The following is a 19,795-nucleotide window of genomic DNA, read 5'->3' on the forward strand; positions in this document are numbered from 1 at the left end:
ATGATCCTGATAGTTTATGGTTTTACCTCAAAGTCTGCGATTCACCTTGAATTGCATCTTATATATGGAGTGAGATAAAGGTCTCCATTTTTCTATTGGTAGATATCCCGTTTTTCCAGTACCGTTTGTTAAAAGGGGCATCCGCTTCCCATTTGATATTTTGGGGGCCCTTATCAAAGATCAGTTGTCTTTATGCTGATTTTTTTAATTTCTGGATTTTCTGTTCCTATCCATCCGCCCATGGTTATCATTATACCAGCACTACGCTGTTTTCACAACTGTGGCTGTATAGTACGTCTTAAAGTCAGATAATACAAGCCCTCCCACTTTCTTCTTCTTCTTGAGGAGTTCTTTGCCAATTCCCAACAGCATTCCTGTTCTTAACCACAGTACAACTGCCAGGTCAAAATGAACACAAGAGGGGTACAACAACATTGTCTCATCTACAGACTTGATTCTGCTTTTGCCCCTGTTCCACTAGTGGCCTTTGTCTGTTCCAGGATCCAGATTAGGATCAAATGTTGCATTTAGTTGTCATGTCTCTTGTTAGGTGCCCTTGAATTATCTCCTACTCCTATCTCCCTATCATTAGATACTTTCAATATTCTTTGCCAACACCATAATTTTTTTTTTTTTTTTTTTTTGCGAGGCAGCTACCTTTATTGGGGACTGTGGTCCAGGGACACAGCTGCTTCACTGAAGGGCTACACGCTTGATCTGGAAGTTGCCATCGGCCTCCAGGAAGTTGATCGTCTCCAGGTTGAGGCGGTTGGGGAACTTGAACGTGTGTCCGTCTGGCAGCTTGATGCTCAGGTCGGCTTGGTCGAAGGAGAAGCACACCTCAGCGACACTGCCCGCCTGGAAGGGGAAGTTGGTCTCCCAGTGATCGGCGCCCCAGGCCCCGGCGTCCTTGCTGTTACACACGATAGTGTTGGTGTCACCGTGGGCGTCGAAGCAAGGGTTGAAGTCCAGGCACAGGTTGCTGTTGTCTTTGCCCAAGTTCAGCACGAAGCATTTGGCGTCGGGGGCCACCTGGCCCCGCACCCGGAGGCAGGTCCCAGGCTTGAGGTTCAGGTTGCTGGCCACCAGACCGCAGGCCATGGCTAAGTGCAAGGTGATCTGGGCAGACGATCTACCAGCTGTCCCAAGCTCCACTGAGAGGAGAGATCCAACACCATAATTTAAATGCTTCAATGATTCTCTGGTTTTCCTTATTCATTGTCCAACTTTCACATGCAGATGAGGTGATTGAAAATATCCTGGCTTGGGTCAGGAGCGCCCTAGTCCTCAGAATGGCATCTTTCACCTCTAAACTTTAGTCTCTTTACAAACTAAAGATGTCTTTGGCAGTAGATCTGTCCTGTGAAACATGTCACTTTACTCTCCTTTAATATGAAACAGCTCCTCTTTGTCTTTCTTGACCTTGACACGTTTGTAAGAATACAGGTTCATTGTTTGGTAGGAGGTCCCTCGGTTTGGGTTTGACTAATGTTTCCTCCCAATTAGATTCCAGTTATGCATTAGGAACATTCCCAAAATAACATTGTGCCTTCTCAGTTCTTCATGTCACCTGACGTTTATTTGCTCCCTTACTGATGGTGTTCTCTTGGTCACTTGGTTAAGGTGGGATGTGCCATGGTTCCCATTTTAAAGGTACTAGGTTCCCCGCTTTAGTACCGATCTTCTGAGGAGATCCTTTGAGGTTGTGGGATTACCTATTCGTTTTTTATTTTATTGGCCTTTCTTGCCTGAAGCAGCTATCCCTGTGACAGTGGCCAAATGGCCGCTTCCCGAGGCCATCATTCCTTCTCAGTTCTCTAGTGGGCCATGAATGCATAGCTCTGCATCTTGAACTGCTCAGAGAAACTGGCCCCTGGAATGGGACTCCAAAGCTGGCCCTTAAATTAAAGGTCTGCGCAAGAGGCTGCATAATGGGGGGAATGTAGCCCCATCAAGGGACCTCTGAAACTAGCACGACTGTCTCTGCAGGAACGGATAAGTCAAGCCAGCGGCCAGCAGGACCACCTACACTTTCTGGACTGAGAAGACAGGGTCTGCCTGATGGAGTCATGCTCACCTTTCAAGATGATCCCAAAGTCAACCATGGGACCTTCCGAGGAGCAGATAAGTTCACATATTAAAGATGCAGGAAGCTTGACTGGGCTTCCAGAAGCCCTGGCATGAGAAAACAAGGAAAATGTGCTGAAAGATGTGAGGCTAAAGGAGAACCAGCTGGGACTAAGGCTCTCCCAGGGCAGGCAACAGCTGAGCCCTGGAGGAAGGCCAGGCAGAGAGGAGGGGATAATGTGATGCTGAGGAAGCCAGGGTAGCAGTCTGAGGAAAGAAAGCATGCCCAACATTTCCTTTAGTTCTTGAGATGTGGTTTTGAATCTAGGGTACCTTCGGCTACTTGGATGAGAAAAGCTTGGGGTGAGCATTATCAAGGTGCCTAAGCTGGTGACTTCAGAGGAACCTGTCTGTGGTTTCTGCACAACTCCTTTCCCTCAAACACACAGCACACACATGGTCATTCGTCTCCCCAAGGGGTGCTGCACCGGAATCCTGTCAAGACGTATTGGAGACGTTGAACAGGGTAGGACAGGAGGGCACCCCTGCCTCCTTCATTCTTCACAAGCAGGAACGAAGTGAAAAGTCATGATGTCGTTGACTCATATGAATTGCGTGGATGCCTACTTGCAAAAGCTTCCCTTCCTGTCAGCCCTCTGAGTTATCTCCTCCTCTTCCACTCCTTGATCTCTACTCCCTATTTGCCTACCTTCTGGCAAATCCAGGACTAGAGATCAGCAGGATGAGATGCTTGGACCTGATGTTCAGGCAAATGTGATGGACTTTGATGGTGGGGTTTCATTAGCTCTGTGCTGGCAGCAAATTGCATTCAACAGATAAGGGAGGGGAATGGGGAAACTGAGTCCAGCCGATGAAACAGACTAGCATTAACCACTCTAATGCCATTTTGTTGACTGCTGAATGGCCTGCCTCCTCCCCCTCCCATCTCAGAAATTTCCTGCTAATGATTGATTTTAGAGTTTAAAAAAATGTACGTTTATGTTCCCAAGATCATGACATTGTACTTAACCTCATTATTCTTCAGTATTGCTCCTTTTTGATGTTATAATCAAACCTGACCCTGCAGTGCTCGCTTACTCTAAAGAACGATAATCTTAATTTTGCTTTCTGCTTTAGTCATACCTGCTCACCTATAGAAAAGTCCCTGATACAAGGGGGTTTATCTATATAAGTTGGCTGTTATCTTCACGCCAGACTGCAATCTAAAGGACCGCTTTAAGTTCTCGCCGTCCAGTTAACTGAATAAAGACTCTTCTAAAGTTCGAGACACTATAATGGTTGTCATTTAATCGAACCCGCAACACCTACTCTTTGCAGAATGTGTGTAACGGGAAGGAGAAAGACTAGCAACCTGGCAGGGAAACAAAGTCAAGGAGCAGGTGTGGGGTTTGTTGTTGTTTTTCATTTTTATTGAAATTTGGATGAAAGGTTCCAGGGAAAATTGGTTTGCTGATTGACCATTCGTACACACTTCGTTTCGTGTCATTGGTTGCAAGGCCCGCGCTTTTCTTGCTTCCTCCCTGGGTGACTGTTTCCATTGGTCTTTCTTTCTACATCCAGCCTGCCTTCTGCCCTTCTGATCTTGGCTGCTTGCTCTAAGGCAGCGGTTCTCAACCTGTGGGTCACGACCCTTTGGGAGTTGAATGACCCTTTCACAGGGGTCGCCTAAGACCATCGGAAAACACATATTTTCTATGGTCTTAGGAAATGACACACCACTCCACTATCCGTCTCCAGGCGGGTCCACCCACATGCAGATACACCCACATACAAGTACCCAGCGTGAAGACTGTTACCCATGCGACACCATGCTTCAAAACAAGACATTTCATTTCTTTGTCATTAGAAATAAATGTTTCACACTATAGAATGACATATTGGCCTCCTCCCTGGGGCACAAACAACATAAAAGTGTGTGAAAGGAGACGTCGGACAGGGCAAGATATGACAAAATAGTAATTTATAAATTATCAAGGGCTCAAGAGGGAGGGGATAGCAGGGAGGGAGGGGAAAAATGAGGAGCTAATGCCAGGGGCTTAAGTGGAGAGCAAATGTAAAAAACAACAAAAAAAGAATTAGTTATTGTTTTTGTGCTTCATCACTATGCTCTAATTAGGTTCAATTTGTAACAATGAAAATACATCCTCCATTTCAGATATTTACATGACGATTCATAGCAGGAGCAAATGACAGTGATGACGTAGCAGTGAAAATCATGGGATGGTTGGGGTCCCCACCACATGAGGAACTAACTGCCTTCAAGGCGGAGAATCACTGCTCTCTGGGCTCTCTCGCCCTAGAGTCATTGTCCCTGGGAGGCCTGTCTGCTGTTCAGGAACTCGTGTGGCCCAGTGGGTTACACGTCGGGCTGTGAACCACAGGTCCCCAGCCCTCGCTCCCCGGAGAACGTGGAGGGCGCAGTAAGAGAAGAGATGCGGTCTACTCTGTCCTCGACGGCCACTATGAGTCGGGATCCACTCCACGGCTGTGAGTTGGGATGGTTTCCGGTTTTATTGTTTGGCTGAAAGTTGAACCAGGACGATGAGTTCAGTGCAAGGCTTCAAGAGTGTCTAAGGTCCACAGCCTCAGGGGTTCCCTCCTTCTCCAGCACACCAGCAAGCATGGTCATTTTGGTTTTTGTTTTGTTTTGAATCGTCTTGGGTTTTGTTTTGCATTTTTCTTTTTTGTTGTTGTCGCTGTTGTTTTGCACTTTTCTCAGACTCCGTCCAGGGCTATCGATTGTGATCCCTTTCAGAGCAGTAGACTGTGGGAGCCAAACAACATCTAGGTTCCCAAACGTATTTGGTCTACTACCCCTCCCCTTTGCAAAAAAACAAAAAAATTACTCAGTATCAATAAAAACTTCTATAGGATAAAATGTCGGTTCTGTTTTTACAGCCCCTTGCTGGATTGTCCCAACGCCCTCCAGGGGGCGGTATTGCCCACGTTGAAAAACACTGATAAGTTCAGGTGTGTGAAGACTGAGGCTGGAGTCCATTAGCCTTCTGGACATCTTATGTCCGTGCGTCTTTCTTGGCTCCTCTTTGCTTCCAGTGGGGAGAGACTAATAGTTGCACTGTAGATGGCCACTGGCAAGCTTTTAAGAACAGGGCAGGTTTTTGCAATGGGGAAATTACAGTGTGTTCTCAAGGAAGGAACTAGAGGTCAAGAACCTAAAGTTAAATTTAAAAGAAAGACACTGAGTGGAGAGTTCATGATAAAATCAAGAACCTGAAGTCAAGTTAGCTTTGGGAACAAAGGTGGATGTGATTTCTCTGGAAATGTCCCTGAGTGGTTCCATGTGCATGTGACTGGCTGCCAACAGAAAGGTTTGTGGTTTGAGTCTAGCCATCAGTGACTCAGAAGAAAAGCCTGGAGAACTACTTACACGCACATATACATAGAGAGATCAACTCTTGACAACTTTATAGAGCATCGTTCTACTGTGATACACATGGGGTCGCCACCAGTCAGGGTTGACTCAATAGAAATTGGTTGTGGTGTTCAGGAACTAATGAGGGAGACTATAAAGGATGAATCATGATCCAGACATCACGCAGACAGTGGGAAGAAGAGCTGAGACCCCGACCTTCTCCATCAATTAGGTGGGAAAGCCATCCTGAAGGAGGAGGAGTCAGTCAGAGGAGTGAAAGAGGTTTGTTGCAGCTGCCTCAAAGCATTCAATAGGAAATCAAGAAGAGTAAAAAAGCCTGGTCTGACATCGAAATGACTATGAATCTGCACAACAAACATGCCTGGGGACAGATTAATTTGCTCCTGAAAAGTCTTTACAGGTCTCTGCTGATCGTGTAGCTTGTTGGAACATCCATCTGAATGTCTAACTCCGATAGCCATCTTTGGCAGACTAACGAATGGCTGGGATAACTATTAGCATGCACTTTTCAATACTTAGAGAAATGAAATTTTCCACTCCCAGCAAGCTGTTAAAATCCTAATTATCCCCTTGGAGACAGGCCCTCTCAATTTCAGAAACAAGGCCCTTTACAAAGGAAGGAAAGGAGCCACATTCACTGGCACAAGTGCCCATTCACACACCCCAGGAATGAACTACATCGATCTTCATTTCCCCATCCAGTAAGATCCTCTAAGTCACTCCTTGACACACTGACTCTCTGGTAATCCCATCATTGATCAAGCCAAACAAAGCAAGCTTTCTACCCATTCGGTGGCAGCAGCAGCTGGTTTTTGTTGGAAGACGTCTTTATGCCAACCTTGGAGAACACTGGCTCAGACTCCCACTGCCTTCCCACACCAGACAGGGGCCGCTTATGAATGAAAGGCCGATTTCTTTCCTCCTGGGCTGTTTTGGAGAGATGGAGGGAGAAAGCCATTCCTTAGAACCTTGGTAGGGAAGGAGCTGGTGCTCCAGGGAAGGGAAGGGTAAGGTTGGCAAGGGAGTGAGATGTCAAGTCTGGACGCCTCACACAGGATGTCCAAATGCCGTTGCCACCTTCTGCAAGTCCCTAAAAGGGACCCCAAAGGGCTACTCTGTGGGTTGGAGAGTCCAGCAGGGCTATGTCAACGTTGGGCAGGCGGGAGGGCAGGCCATGAGCAGTGGGGAAGGCTGGCCTCACTTGGTCCTGAGAACAAAGGGAGTCACTGAATGAGTACAGCGTGGGACACCTGGGGTCCCATAGAGGCCCCAGGACAGCCTGATGAATGGGGAACCCAAGCTTGGAGTGGAGGTTCAGGGAGGCTTGAGGAGCAGGAAATGAGCCAGGCTCTGACCGAAAGGTAAACAGCCTGAGAAGGAATCGAATCAAGACCGCCCTGGGCCGCCTCCTGTGTCTGGAGGAGGAGGGAAGCTACCGGCTCTACTTGGACATATGGGAGACTCCAGTCCCTGCAGAAGGACATCACACTCGGTAAAGCAGTGGGACGTCGTAAGTGAGAAGGACCTTCGACAAGATGGACTAACAGTGGCTACGTTGCTGAACTCAAACAGAAGGACAATTTTGAGGATGGACACGGCCGGGCAGTGCTTTGTTCTGCTGGGAGCGTAGCAGTTTGAAGGAACCAGCAGCTCCATAGGAGAAAGGTGAGACCTTCTACTCCGATGAAGAGCTAGTGGCTCGGAAGCCCATCAGGGCAGAGCTACCCTGTCCTATTTGGTCACTCTGAGTCACAGTCAACTTGATGACAGTGAGTTTGATTTTGAGTTTGGTGCTGTCGCCCGGTAGAGAACGTGGGAGAAACTAAAGGCCCTAAAGCAAGTTCAGATTGAATGACTCAAGTTAAGAGACTTCAGGTACTGCCTACAAAATTTAGAAGTTACAGTAATTTCACTATTTGGGGGCTGCTATTACCTTGCAATTAGACATATCATTTTGTAGCCCTGGTGGTGTAGTGGGTTATGCGTTAGGCTGCTAACCACAAACTCAACAATTCTAACCCACCAGCCGCTCCATGAGAAAAACGTAAGGCTTTCTACTGTAAAGAGTTACTGTCTTGGAAACCCACAGGGGCCGTTCTACTCTGCCATTAGGGATACCATGAGTCTGAATCAACTCAATGGCAGTGAATTATATATGCAGACGTATGCACAGATAAAAACAACAATTGTATGGAGTTGAATATATAATAATCTATTAAGTGTGCAATAGCTGTCTCGAAATGTTAGAAATATGAGAATTTCCAGTGTGTGTCACAGACACACAAAGTGAGCACTGGTTAGAAAAATGGTGTTGGTGGGATTTCTTGGGGCAGGGTTGCTACCAACGTTCAGTTGGCAACAAAGTACTGTATGTTCAGTCCATGAATTACACCTAGGAGGAGGTATTCCCCCCAAAGTGGATTTTTTTTTCAAAGCTAAGTATTTAATTTTTTTTTTTTTTTTTTTTACAAAACAAACCTTATCACCTTCAAAGAACTCTCCCTTACACTTACTGTATTTGTCAAATCTGCGATTCCATTCTTGGAAAACATTTTTTAAATTCATCTTTTTGAATGACTGACAGCACCTCCCTCCTTTTTTTTCTTCACTTCTTCTACATCTTCAACTCACTGTCCTTTCATGTCCCTCTTGGAAACAGAGAAGTCGCATGGAGCAAGGTCAGGTGAGTAAGGTGAGGATGGCAAGAGAGGAATGCTGCTTCGTGCCAGAAACTGGAGCATTGAGATGGCTGCGTGAGCAGGTGCATTGCTCCTGTGGTGGCAACACCAGTCCCTCATCTGCCACAAATCAGGCCATTTTTGTCACACACTGCTCTGCTATCTTTTCAGAACTTCTAAATAGAAAGCTTGATGAACAGTCTGACCTGGTGGAACAAATTTCAAGTGCACTATCCCAATCATATACAAAAACAAACAAACCACAAATGAGCATTGTCTTGAGCTTTGATTTCACTTGACGAGCTTTTGGAGGGCAAGGTGACAATGGGATCTTCCAGTGACTTGATCGATGTTTGCTTTCAGGGTTGTAAGAATAGCACCATGTCTCCTCAAACGTGACCTTGGGAAAAGTCTGGGTCACTTCAGAGCTGTTCTTTCAAAGCACGGCATGTTTCCACTCGAAGCTCTTTTTCCTGGTCACTCAGAACCTGAGCCACAAATTTTGCAGAAAAACCTTCTCATTCTCACATCTTATGTTAGAACTCACTTAACTGAGCTCCCAGATAATCCAGATAACTCCCCCATCTCTCCAGTGACCCTTGGACTTCAAGACAAGTGCACACATTTTGCCAACATTTATTGTTCGGGAAGTTGACAGATGTCCAGAACAAAGTTTATCATCCATCGACAGTTCACCTTTTTGGAAATGAGAAAACCACTCTTGCACTTGAGTTTTTCCCATTGCGCTGTCCTGTGTTCAACAGCACGACAGTTTCTGCAGCATTTTTCCAGAGCAGGAAACAAAATCTCACAACTGCACACTGTTCTTAAATCGGCCGTGGCCCAAAACGAAGTTCAAGTGAAACTGCTTTTACCAAAAAATTCTCTGTGTCCAGAGAGAACCTTTCCAGGCAATGCCACTGGGTACACAAACTCAGAGGGATACTATGAAAGCTCCACCTAGTGGTTTCTTCTGGGTACCCCCTCATATATCATCACGGATGAATACAAGATTTTTTGTGAATTTCCTTTGACTACAGTTGTTCTATTATTTCACCCACATCTTTATGTGGTTGTTCTGAGGTGCTGGGTCCACACAGGTACACTGTGCTTACATTTTGGGTCGTTGAAGACTCTGTAGAAGAACTTTGAGCAACAATGGTGCCCGTACCCCTTCATAACTAATGGCAGAGAGAGAGATCGTCCTTTGATGAACATCAGTGCCCAGGCAAATTTATTCTGATTTGAGACCTTCACCGTGATCCCATTAAGTGTCTAACAAAGGCTTTTGTGGTAGTGAAGTAGGACTTTAGTTCAGCTCTCCTTATCAACAGAGGAGCACATTAATAATGAACTACTAAACAAAGAAAATATTTTAGATCCTAGTGATTTGTTTCCTAGGTTGTTTAAAATTAGAATGCAAGTTTTAATCTGGACCCATCTATCAGCTATGTGACTTGTTCCACGGATATTTTTTCTTTTTTTGTGTGTGGTCATTTTACTGTTTCTTTTGAGAAGTTTCATAATAATTACTTTCTTATATTTAAAAGTTATTGCATTGTTATGTAGTTGATTCATTTTCTATTGTGTGTATCCATGCATATATACACACATATGTTGCATATATGCATATTTATGTAACAATAACATTTGTCATTTCAACATTTTTACATGTACATCTCAGTAACATTAATGATGGGTTTATCATGTTGTACACATGTCACCACTATGCATCTGCTAACTTTTTCATCACCACTAATAGTTCAATGCTCATAAGGATGATGATTCTTGTTTTTGTTTTGAGTCTTTTCTTTTTAATCATTTTTTTGGGAGCTCATACAACTCTTATCACAATCCATCCACCCATCCATTGTGTCGAGCACATTTGTACATTTGTTGCCCTCATCATTTTCAAAACATTCTTTCTACTTGACCCCTTAGTATCAGCTCTTCATTTTTCCCCTCCCTCCCTCACGAACTCTTGATAATTTATAAATTTTTATTTTTTCATGTCTTACACTGACCAATGTCTCCCTTCAACTACTTTTATGTTGTCTATCCCCCTGGGAGGGTGTTATATATAGATCATTGTGATCGGTTCCTCCTTTTGCCCTCTACCTTCCCCTTATGCTTCTGATATTGCTTCTCTAATTATTGGTCCTGAGGGGTTTATCTGTCCTGGATTCCCTGTGTTTCCAGTTTTTATCTGTACCAGTGTACATCCTCTGGTCTCCATCTCTTATCTGTACCAGTGTACATCCTCTGGTCTCCATCTCTTTTTTTTTTATACACTCCCCCCCACCCCTCCACCCCTCCCCAACTTGGTCTCCATCTCTTATCTGTACCAGTGTATATAGTCTGGTCATGAAATGGGATCATAAGAGTGGTAGGGAGGAAGCATTAAAGAAGTAGTGGAAAGTTGTATGTTGCATAGGTGCTATACTGCACCCTGGCTGGCTTGTCTCTTCCTTGTGACCCTTCTGTACGGGAATATACAATTGTCTACAGATGGGCTTTGGGTCTCCACTTGGCACTCCCCCTTCATTCACATTGATATGATTTTTGTTCTGGGTCTTTGATGCCTGATACCTGATCCTATCAACATCTCATGATCACACAGGTTGTTGTGCTTCTTCCATGTTTACACCCACTTCCTTTCCCTGCCTCCCCTCTCCCATGTCCCCACCTAGAACTATCAATCCCATTGATTTCTCCTCTGGATTGTTTATCCCACCTATCTTATCTAGATAGACATGCATAGGCAATAATAAGCACAAAAACAAGGCAGAACAAAACAAAAGAAAATTAAACAACAACAAAAACTAATAACCAAAAAGGGAAAAACCTACAAATAGTTCCAGGTTTGTTTTTGACCTTTATGAGTGTTTTCTGGTTGAGTCTGATTGAGTGCCACGCCCTGGCCCCCAAATCTATTTTTGGTATTCCCCCAGGGACTTCATTGCTCTGCTCCCCTTGCTCTTCTGTTGCACACCCTGAGTGTTTCTCTCCAGTGTGGTGGGGTCAGATTGGGAACAATCCCTGTACTGTGCCTCCAGTGTTGTCCCTCATAGTGATATGGGTCAGTGAGTGACATCTTGTCTCGTGGGGGGGGGGCGGCCCTATAGTCCTCTCTGTGCATTGGCTGCTCTGAGCAGGAATATCGACCTTGGGACTTGGTTGTTTCATAGACTTTTAATGGAAATCAATTCCCTTCTCAAGGGAATATATATTTCTAGGATTGTGTTTATTTGTTTTTCATGTAAATAGACTTTTCAGTGTTTTCCCAAATGTTTACGATAAACACGTTTTGCGAGGTAACTGGAATTTTTTTTTAATACCAGGGGCCAGTGATAAATGAAACCGCGTTTAAGGAACTTCAGTATGCATCCTGCGCCCCACGGCAATGGCCTCCCATGAAAGAGTCAGCGTGTCTCCTAGAACAGAAAGCTGAGTTCGTGCTAGAGTCAGCTCTGGGGACTAGGATTGCTTGACTGGACTGAGGACAGTTGTGGCCCTGGAAGAAGCTTCCACGTTTTGTGAAAATGTCACAGCTTCAATTGCCACTAGCTGCCGCTAGAATCTGTATTTCTGAGGCCACAGCCCTGCTGGTTTGGGCACCATCACCTCTGTTTCCTGCAGAAGGTGGAGCATGACTCATCCCAACAGTGGGTGTATCAACGAGGGCCCAGTCAGGAAAATCTTAGCTCACTAGGAGAGATTTAATATTGAGTTCTGGTTGTCCAGGAGGAACCCCGCTGACGTTGTGGGTTACACACTGTGTTGTTAACCACAAGTCAGGGGTTCACACACCCACGCTGCTCTGTGGAGAAAGGTTTCTGCTCCCGTGAAGCTGTGGAAATCCACAGAGGCATTCTATCCTGCCCTGGCAGGTTGCTGTGAGTTGGGATCCGCTTGATGACAGTGAGTTTGGGCTGTTTCTTTGAGTTACCCAGCTGTTGCAAGGGCTGCGAAGCCTGTGCCAGGAGCTAGTAGCATTTAGGAGTCTGAGTGGGCAATCACTTACCAATGCCCAGAAGCCAGGGCTGCCTGGTGAGGACACCAGAAAGCGAACGAGAGAAGGCCTTCTCGTGGGAGTTGGGTCAAGGGGGAGACACGACCACTGTTGGAGAGGCCCCTTGAAGAAGATCAAGAGGTGAAGGGAGTTGCGGGAGAGGAAAGGATGATCCCGGGGCTCTTTCTGTCACCTTCTGATCTCCCACTAGCTACAGCTATCCAGAAGCCATGTGCCGTTGGTCCTGGGAAGTGCAGAGCCAAACAGGAGAGAAGTACGGAATAGATCTGAGGACAAATGACCAATATAGTTGTACATCAACTCCAGCCACTCCTGTCCTTGCTCAATGTGCACATGAAGAGAGGATCTGTGGTGGCAGCGATGGGGGTTATGTGTGGGCTCAGCAGCATGGACTTCTACTCAGCAAGGCTCACTTGGGTACTGCCACTGCTGAGTGCCCAATCTAGCAGCAGAGACCACCAAGGAGTCCAGCCTATGGGACCACTCCTTGATCAAGCAGCATCCTGGTGGCAGATTGAGTGCATAGGACCACTTCCTTCATGGAAAGAGGAGCGTTTTGTTCTTACTGGAACAGGCACTTACTCTGGAGATGGACTTGCTTCCCCTGCATGCAATGCTTCTGCCAAAACTACCGTCCATAGGCTTACAGTATGGCTCATCCAGCACAGCATCCATCGCCTTAGATCAAGGGACCCAGTTCGTAGAAAATGAAGCGTGGCAATGGGCCCATGCTCATGGAATCTACTGGCCTTACCATGTTCCCCATCATTCTAAAGCAGCTGGCTTGAAAGAATGATGGAAGGAATGTTTAGGGGCACAATTAGGATGCCAGGTTGGTGGAAACACCTTGTCAGGTTGAGTCAGGGTTCTCCAGGAGGCTGTGTAGGCTCTAAACCAGAGTCTAATATGTAGTGCTGTTTCTCCAAAATTCTCCAGGATTTGTGCATTCAAGAGCCAAAAGGTGGAAATGGGAGTGTCATCATTCACTATCACTGCTAGTGACCCATTCACCACTTTTGTTTCCTGCTTGTGCGACTTTCTGCTCTCTGGGTCTGGAGGTCTTAGTTCCAAAGAGGGGAAGGAATACTCCCACCTGGAGACACCGCACGGATTCCACTAAACTGGAAGTTAAGAATGCCTCCTGGCCATTTTGAACTCCTCATGCCTCTGGAACAACAGACAAAGGAGGGTATTACTGTACTGAATGGTGTTACTGATCCTGATTACCAAAAGAAAATTGGATTCGCATTGCATGATGGTGGTAAAGAAGGATAGGGCTGGAATCCAGGAGATTCCTTAGGTCATCTCCTAATCCTACCATGTCCTGTGATTAAAGTCAATGAAAAGTCCAGCACCCCAATTCTGACATGGTTACTGTCAGGGTATGGGGTCTGCCACACTTGAACGGGTCCTCAGGAGGGACTTTGCAGTTATGGAAAATAATAAAGACAGACAAAGCGGTCCTATGTCAGGACCAAAAGAGGGAAGGTATTTTCCAATAGGTATATATAATGGAGCTGACAGATCTTTTCACAAGGCACACATGTCATACAGCGAGCATCTTACATAGTCAGTGCGTAATATCATATGCATATAATATAATATAATATAATATATCATATAATATATCATATAATATACCATATAATATCATATTTGTGAGTAACATAATAAACAAGCAGTGAGATGAATCATCCTCTTGACCTAGTGCTAGTTGATCTAGAATGCCCCTGAGCCCTCCCCAGGGGCAGTGCTTTCTAAGCAGTCTCAGCAAGAGATGTCAAAGCAGAGTTTCCTACATTTGACAGTGGGCAGGCTATAGAACCTGACTACGCTACAGATAACCTTCAATGCACAGTGAATAGCCAGACGCAGGTATGGCTCATCTTTTATGGTCACTCCTTTATGACAATTCCTTTATGGGGGATTATTGGAGGCACTGTGTTCAGTCATGAGAATGTGTATTAAGATTTTCTTATATCTTATAACCATGCAGGTCTTCCCCCACCAGAGTTGGCTTTCCAGACCCGTAATTTTGAGCATGGAGGATTTAGCTGCATGACATTCTCATGATGGTATGAGAGGCATTTGCAGAACATGAAAATCACCCAACCGTAGAAGGCCAGGGGAAGGTCAAAACTGGTGTGGTCGTGGTGTTTCGAAGCCACCCTGGCTCAGATGCCAGGGACCGCACGGGAAAGTATGAAGAAATGACATTGTGACTATCATTGACAGGGGGACCCACGAAAAGTTTTTAATGAATTGTTCTGAAGAATCAAATTCTACCTTTGGGACTATGTTGGTTATAGCAAGTGGCACAGACTTCCAATGGTGTTATCCCCACCAGGCCACAGTGGATGACATGGCATGAGGGAAGTCGCATACCTCCTTGTCCCGGTTATTGATGCTTAAAAAAGAACCTGAGCAGTGGGATTTGTGGAAAATGCCTCTTGCTACTAAACCCTTAACAGGATGTTTAGGGAGTTTTACAGGTACCAGGCAGTCTGCACTTACTCTAGAAATGAGACTCGGTGTGTAATCTCATGTGCAAAATCGCCTTATGCATTTGCTATTGGGCACATCGTGAGAAATGAACTACATTCAGTGTCACCTGTTTAGACTGTAGACTATAGACATGCCTTAGCCATTCTCTGCTTACAAACCTCTCTGAAGACAGCATCCTCATCTTAAAGAGTCAGTGGGGGCGGGGGGGGGGGCAGGTCCCAGTGCAGAAGAACCACAGATGGAAAGACGGCCCAGAAGCATCTCTCGTGTTGCAGATACTGTCAAAGATGTTGAAGAGACCTCGCTGGTTCATGGGAATGGTCATGGCGGGTATTCTCAGACTTATAGCAATTGCCACCACTACTGCGGCCACAGGAGGTGCACTCCAGGAATCTATTAAAACAGAACATTTTGTACAAAAGTGTCAAGCAGACTTATGTCAACTCTGAGCCACCCAAGCAAAAGTGGATGACAAGAGGAGCTGATATCGAGGACTCAAGTAGAAAGCTAATGTTTTGAGAATGATGAGGGCAGCAACTGTACGAATGTGCTTGACACAATGGATGGATGGGTTGTGATAAGAGTTGTACGAGCCTCCAATAAAATGATTTTTTTAAGTGGATGACAAACTGGAAAGGAAGGTGGCCAAGCTGCAGCAAACAAAAAGTGGTTAGGAGACCAAGCCATAGACGTGCAACAGCAATTGGAATATTACAGACCTTTGTGTAACCCTTTATCCATATAATGAAGCCTTACATTGTTGGTCCTTGATTAGAAACCATTGGCAGGGTTTTCAGGGAAACATCACATTAGATATCAAATAGCTTAGAAAGGAGATCTTCGATACTTATAAGGATAGGTTGAAAATGTCCCCTGGCACAGACACAATTAAACAGTTGGTAGATGATCTGAAGGAATTGGATCCACATGCCTGAGTTCAAAGCTCTGAATTAACTGTTTTGCTAAATGTCACCATTTTCGTCTTTGTAACTGCTTGCTATTCCTGGAGAAAGCTTCGGCATGTGGAAGAAAGTCAGACTGGATGAATGTTTGCCTTTTGAAAGATCTGTAAGCCTCATTATATATCCATTGGGAAATACATTTCTTCTCTTGGCCCTGACATAGGCATCCCTGTGCCCAAGGCGTTCCTGTGCCCCGCTTTGTTTGTCTGTCTTTATGATTTTCCACAATGGCAAAGTTGCTCCTTAGGCCCTGTTTGAATGTGGTGGACCCCCTACCCCGACAGATTACTAATAGCCCAGGCTATTCAGAAATTAAGGTTTGAGTCACCTCACCAGGCAAATATTCACGATCAGCTGTGGTACTCACTGAGGGTAAGCGAGTAGTGGAAGAGGGCAGCTCTAGATACCAGCTACAGCCATGCAACCAGCTACAGCCATGCAGCCAGCTACAGCCATGCAACCAGCTACAGCCATGCAACCAGCTACAGCCATGCAACCAACTACAGTCATGCAACCAGCTACAGCCATGCAACCAGCTACAGTCATGCAACCAGCTACAGCCATGCAACCAGCGACAGTCATGCAGCCAGCTACAGAAACAAGGAGGGTAATTGTTATGAATAATTTCTAGTTGTAAGTATGCACCAAATATTCTTTGTTTTGCTCACTTATAAAATAATGATTGCAGAAAAAAATATGATTGCAGACGATAATATGGGTACATAAGCAAATGTGAAGAAAGCTGGTGGTGCCTGGCTATTAAAAGATACAGCATCTGGGGTCTTAAAGGCTTGAAGATAAACGAGCGGCCATCTAGCAGGGAAGCAACAAATCCCACATGGAAGAAGCACACCAACCTGTATGATCACAAGGTGTCAACAAGATCAGGTATCAGGCATCAGAAGACCCCAAACAAACAATCAAATAGATGTAAACAAAGGGGGGAGGGGGCAGAGTGGGGACCCAAAGGCCTTCTGTAGACAATTGGACATCCCCTCACAGAAGGGTCACAAGGAATGGATGAGCCAGCCAGGGTGCAGTATAGCACTGACGAAGCATACAATTTGCCTCTTGTTCTCTAATGCTTCCCCCCCCCCCCACCGATTATCATGACCTCAGTTCTACCTTACAAATCCAGCTAGACCAGAGCATGTACGCTGATCCATGTAAGAGCTCACTACACAGAATCCAGGACATCTAAACCTCTCAGGAACAGTAATAGGAGTAGCAATACCATGAGGGTAGGGAGAAGGTCAGGGGGAGAAAGGGGAAACTGATCTCAATGATCGACGTATAGTCCCCTCCCCCACTGGGTGAAGAACAACAGAAACATGGATGATGGGAGATAGCAGACGGTGTAAGATATGAAAACAATAGTAGTTTATCACTTATCGGGGGTTCATATGGGTGGGAGGGTGAGGGAGGGAGGGGGAAAAAAGAGGAGCTGAGACCAAGGACTCAAGTAGAAAGAAATGTTTTGAAAAGGATGATGGCAACATATATACAGATATGCTTGATACAATGAATGTGTGGATTATTATAAAAGCTGTACAAGCCCCAATAAAATTATATATATATATATACATATATATATATGATGAAAATGGGGTTAGTGTTTTTTGGGTTGTACTTATATTGGTTGCATCATGTTAGGCTCAAGTATGGTTTTATGATTGTCTTTGGTGATCATGTGTGGTTAAAGAGTTATGTGCAAGTGTCAAGTTGAAAACGGGTGGACTGTGATGGTTCGGGATTATGTCAAGTAGACACTCCTGGCTAAGGGTAGAGTGGAGCTCAACCTTTCAATTGGGTCACAAGCTGATGACACCTCCTTGGGTGTGGCCTTTTGTGTAAGAGAGCGAGACCCAACAGACTCTTAACTCTTTTTGGCCCTTCACCTTCTACTGGGGCTGGATCTAGCATCTGGCTCCTTGATCTCCTGTCGTATCACCTGCCCATCCCAGGAGCCCTCAGCTGACTGAAGATGGTGGACTCATTCAGCTGACTTTGGGGCTCCGTTACCTCTGTATTCACCAGCCTGTGCCCCTAATGTCTCTACTTCATCTTCTCACTTCCTGTTGGTCAGCTTCCAGGAGTCAGGGGAAATCTGATTTGAACTGGATAGAGCTTATCTATTACTACAACCGTGTAAGCCATTTCTTTTTTCTTGGTTTTTTTAAAAATAATTTTATTGGGAGCTCTTACAGATATCATAACATCCCATCGTTCAATCATATCCAGCAGTATTATACAATTGCTACACAGTCAGTTTCAAAACATTTTTGTTTCTTCTTGAACTACTGGATATCAGGCCATTTCCTGATATCAATCTCTTTCTATAAGCAACATAGACAAGTGGCACTGCTCTTGGCTCTCTGGAGAACCCAACCCTACCCAGCATACACATGAGGCAATTGAGAATGCCATGCTAAGGTCAAGTGCATGGTATGGTATCAAGAGTACGATCAAGTCCTCAAAATGTTATCACTGCTTTTTAACACTGTAAAGGGTTCTTTTGAAGGAGATTTGTCCAAAGCATCATTTGATTTCCTCACTGTTGTCTCTATGAGCATTAACCATGGATCCTAGTAAATGACAGCTTGAATCTTTTGTCTGTTTACCCTGCTGTAGTTTACTGATCTATTCGTGAAAATTTCTGTTTTCTTTATGTTGAGGTGTAATCCAGAATTGATGCTGTAGTCTTTGATCTTCATCAATAACTGTGGGGGGAGGTCAGATGCTTACAGACATCCTCCCTAAAGGCAATCCCTGCCAGACTGCTGTCTCCCCCCACCACAGGAGTGGGCCTGCTCCCTGCTGCTGGGGACAATGGACTATTTCTCCCTGAAACTTGCAACCATTAGCTTGGTTCCTGTAGGTGGGGTTTACACCCTACTGATAATAGTTCCTATGGAGATCCAGCTGCCATCCTGACTCTAGGATCCCCCATCTTGTCACATGTATACCCCCAATCCCTCTTCCTATTATGTGTATGTGCCTAGACCACCCCCTCCTATTGCTGTATAACCTATAGTACAACCCCTTACGGTGATTCATGTCTTTACCTGTAATTAGTGGGCTTGCACACCCCCAAGGTATATAGGTCTGGGTTAGCAATAGAGATCTCTCTCTTCTCTCACACCCTCTCTCCCTGGTCTCTCCACCCCTCTCTCCTTGGATCCCTCTCCCCTGTTTCCTTTTCCCCTTGTCTTCCTTCCCTTCCCCCTCTCTCCACGTGGACCACCAAGCGGGGCTGAAGTGAGCAATGCTACTATGAAATGTGTCTGATCCCATTATTGCAACATCTCTTCTATCTCATGCTCTCAATGACATTAATATATATATATATAATGTAAAATTGTGCTTACTGACCCCATGATTAGTAGTGGGAGGCTGGCTCTCCCCAATTCATACTACAAATAACTGCTTCAGGAAGCTGATATCCAGGGCTCAAATAGAAAATAAATGTTTAGAAAATGATAATGGCAACATATGTACAAACATGCTTGATACAAAGGAACTATGGAACGTTATAAGAGCTGTAAGGGCCCCCAATAAAATGATTTTTTAAGTGCTTCAATCTTAAAGGCTTGTAGTTAAACAAGTGGCAGGAAAGCAATAAAGCCCACACGGAAGAAGCACTCCAGCCTGTGTGATCATGAAGTGTCAACAGAAAAGGGTATCAGAAGTTCAAAAACAAGCAACCAAATCAATGTGAAAGGTTGTGGATATAGTGGTGTGTCAGTCCAGGTTGACTAGAGAAACAAATTCATTGACACTCATGTGTAAGAGAGAACTTTATATCAAGAAAGAGCTGATACTAAGAGCTCAATAGAAAGTAAATGTCTAGGAAAAAAATGAAGGCAACATATGTACAAACATGCCTGATTCAATCGATGTATAGATTGTGATAAGAGTTGCATGAGCACCCAATAAAATTTTTTTAAGAATTATGCATCAATAAAACATCCCAGCCCAGTCTAGATCAAGTCCATAAGTTCAATATTAGCCCATAAGTCTGATATTAGCCCATGAATTCCTCTTCAGTTTCATGCAGCACATGCAATGATGTCGAATGCAGGAAGATCACAGGCCTGTGGGTGTAAAGTCCTGTGGGTCCAGTGGCAGTGGACGT

General features: G+C 45.0%; 1 pseudogene; it reads right to left on the minus strand.

The window, feature by feature from the left end:
- Positions 1-629: 629 nt before the first annotated feature.
- Positions 630-1,143, minus strand: LOC142430676 (galectin-1 pseudogene; annotated as a pseudogene).
- Positions 1,144-19,795: the final 18,652 nt, after the last annotated feature.

This window comes from Tenrec ecaudatus, chromosome 17 (genome assembly GCF_050624435.1).
Source record: "Tenrec ecaudatus isolate mTenEca1 chromosome 17, mTenEca1.hap1, whole genome shotgun sequence".
NCBI lineage: Eukaryota > Metazoa > Chordata > Mammalia > Afrosoricida > Tenrecidae > Tenrec > Tenrec ecaudatus.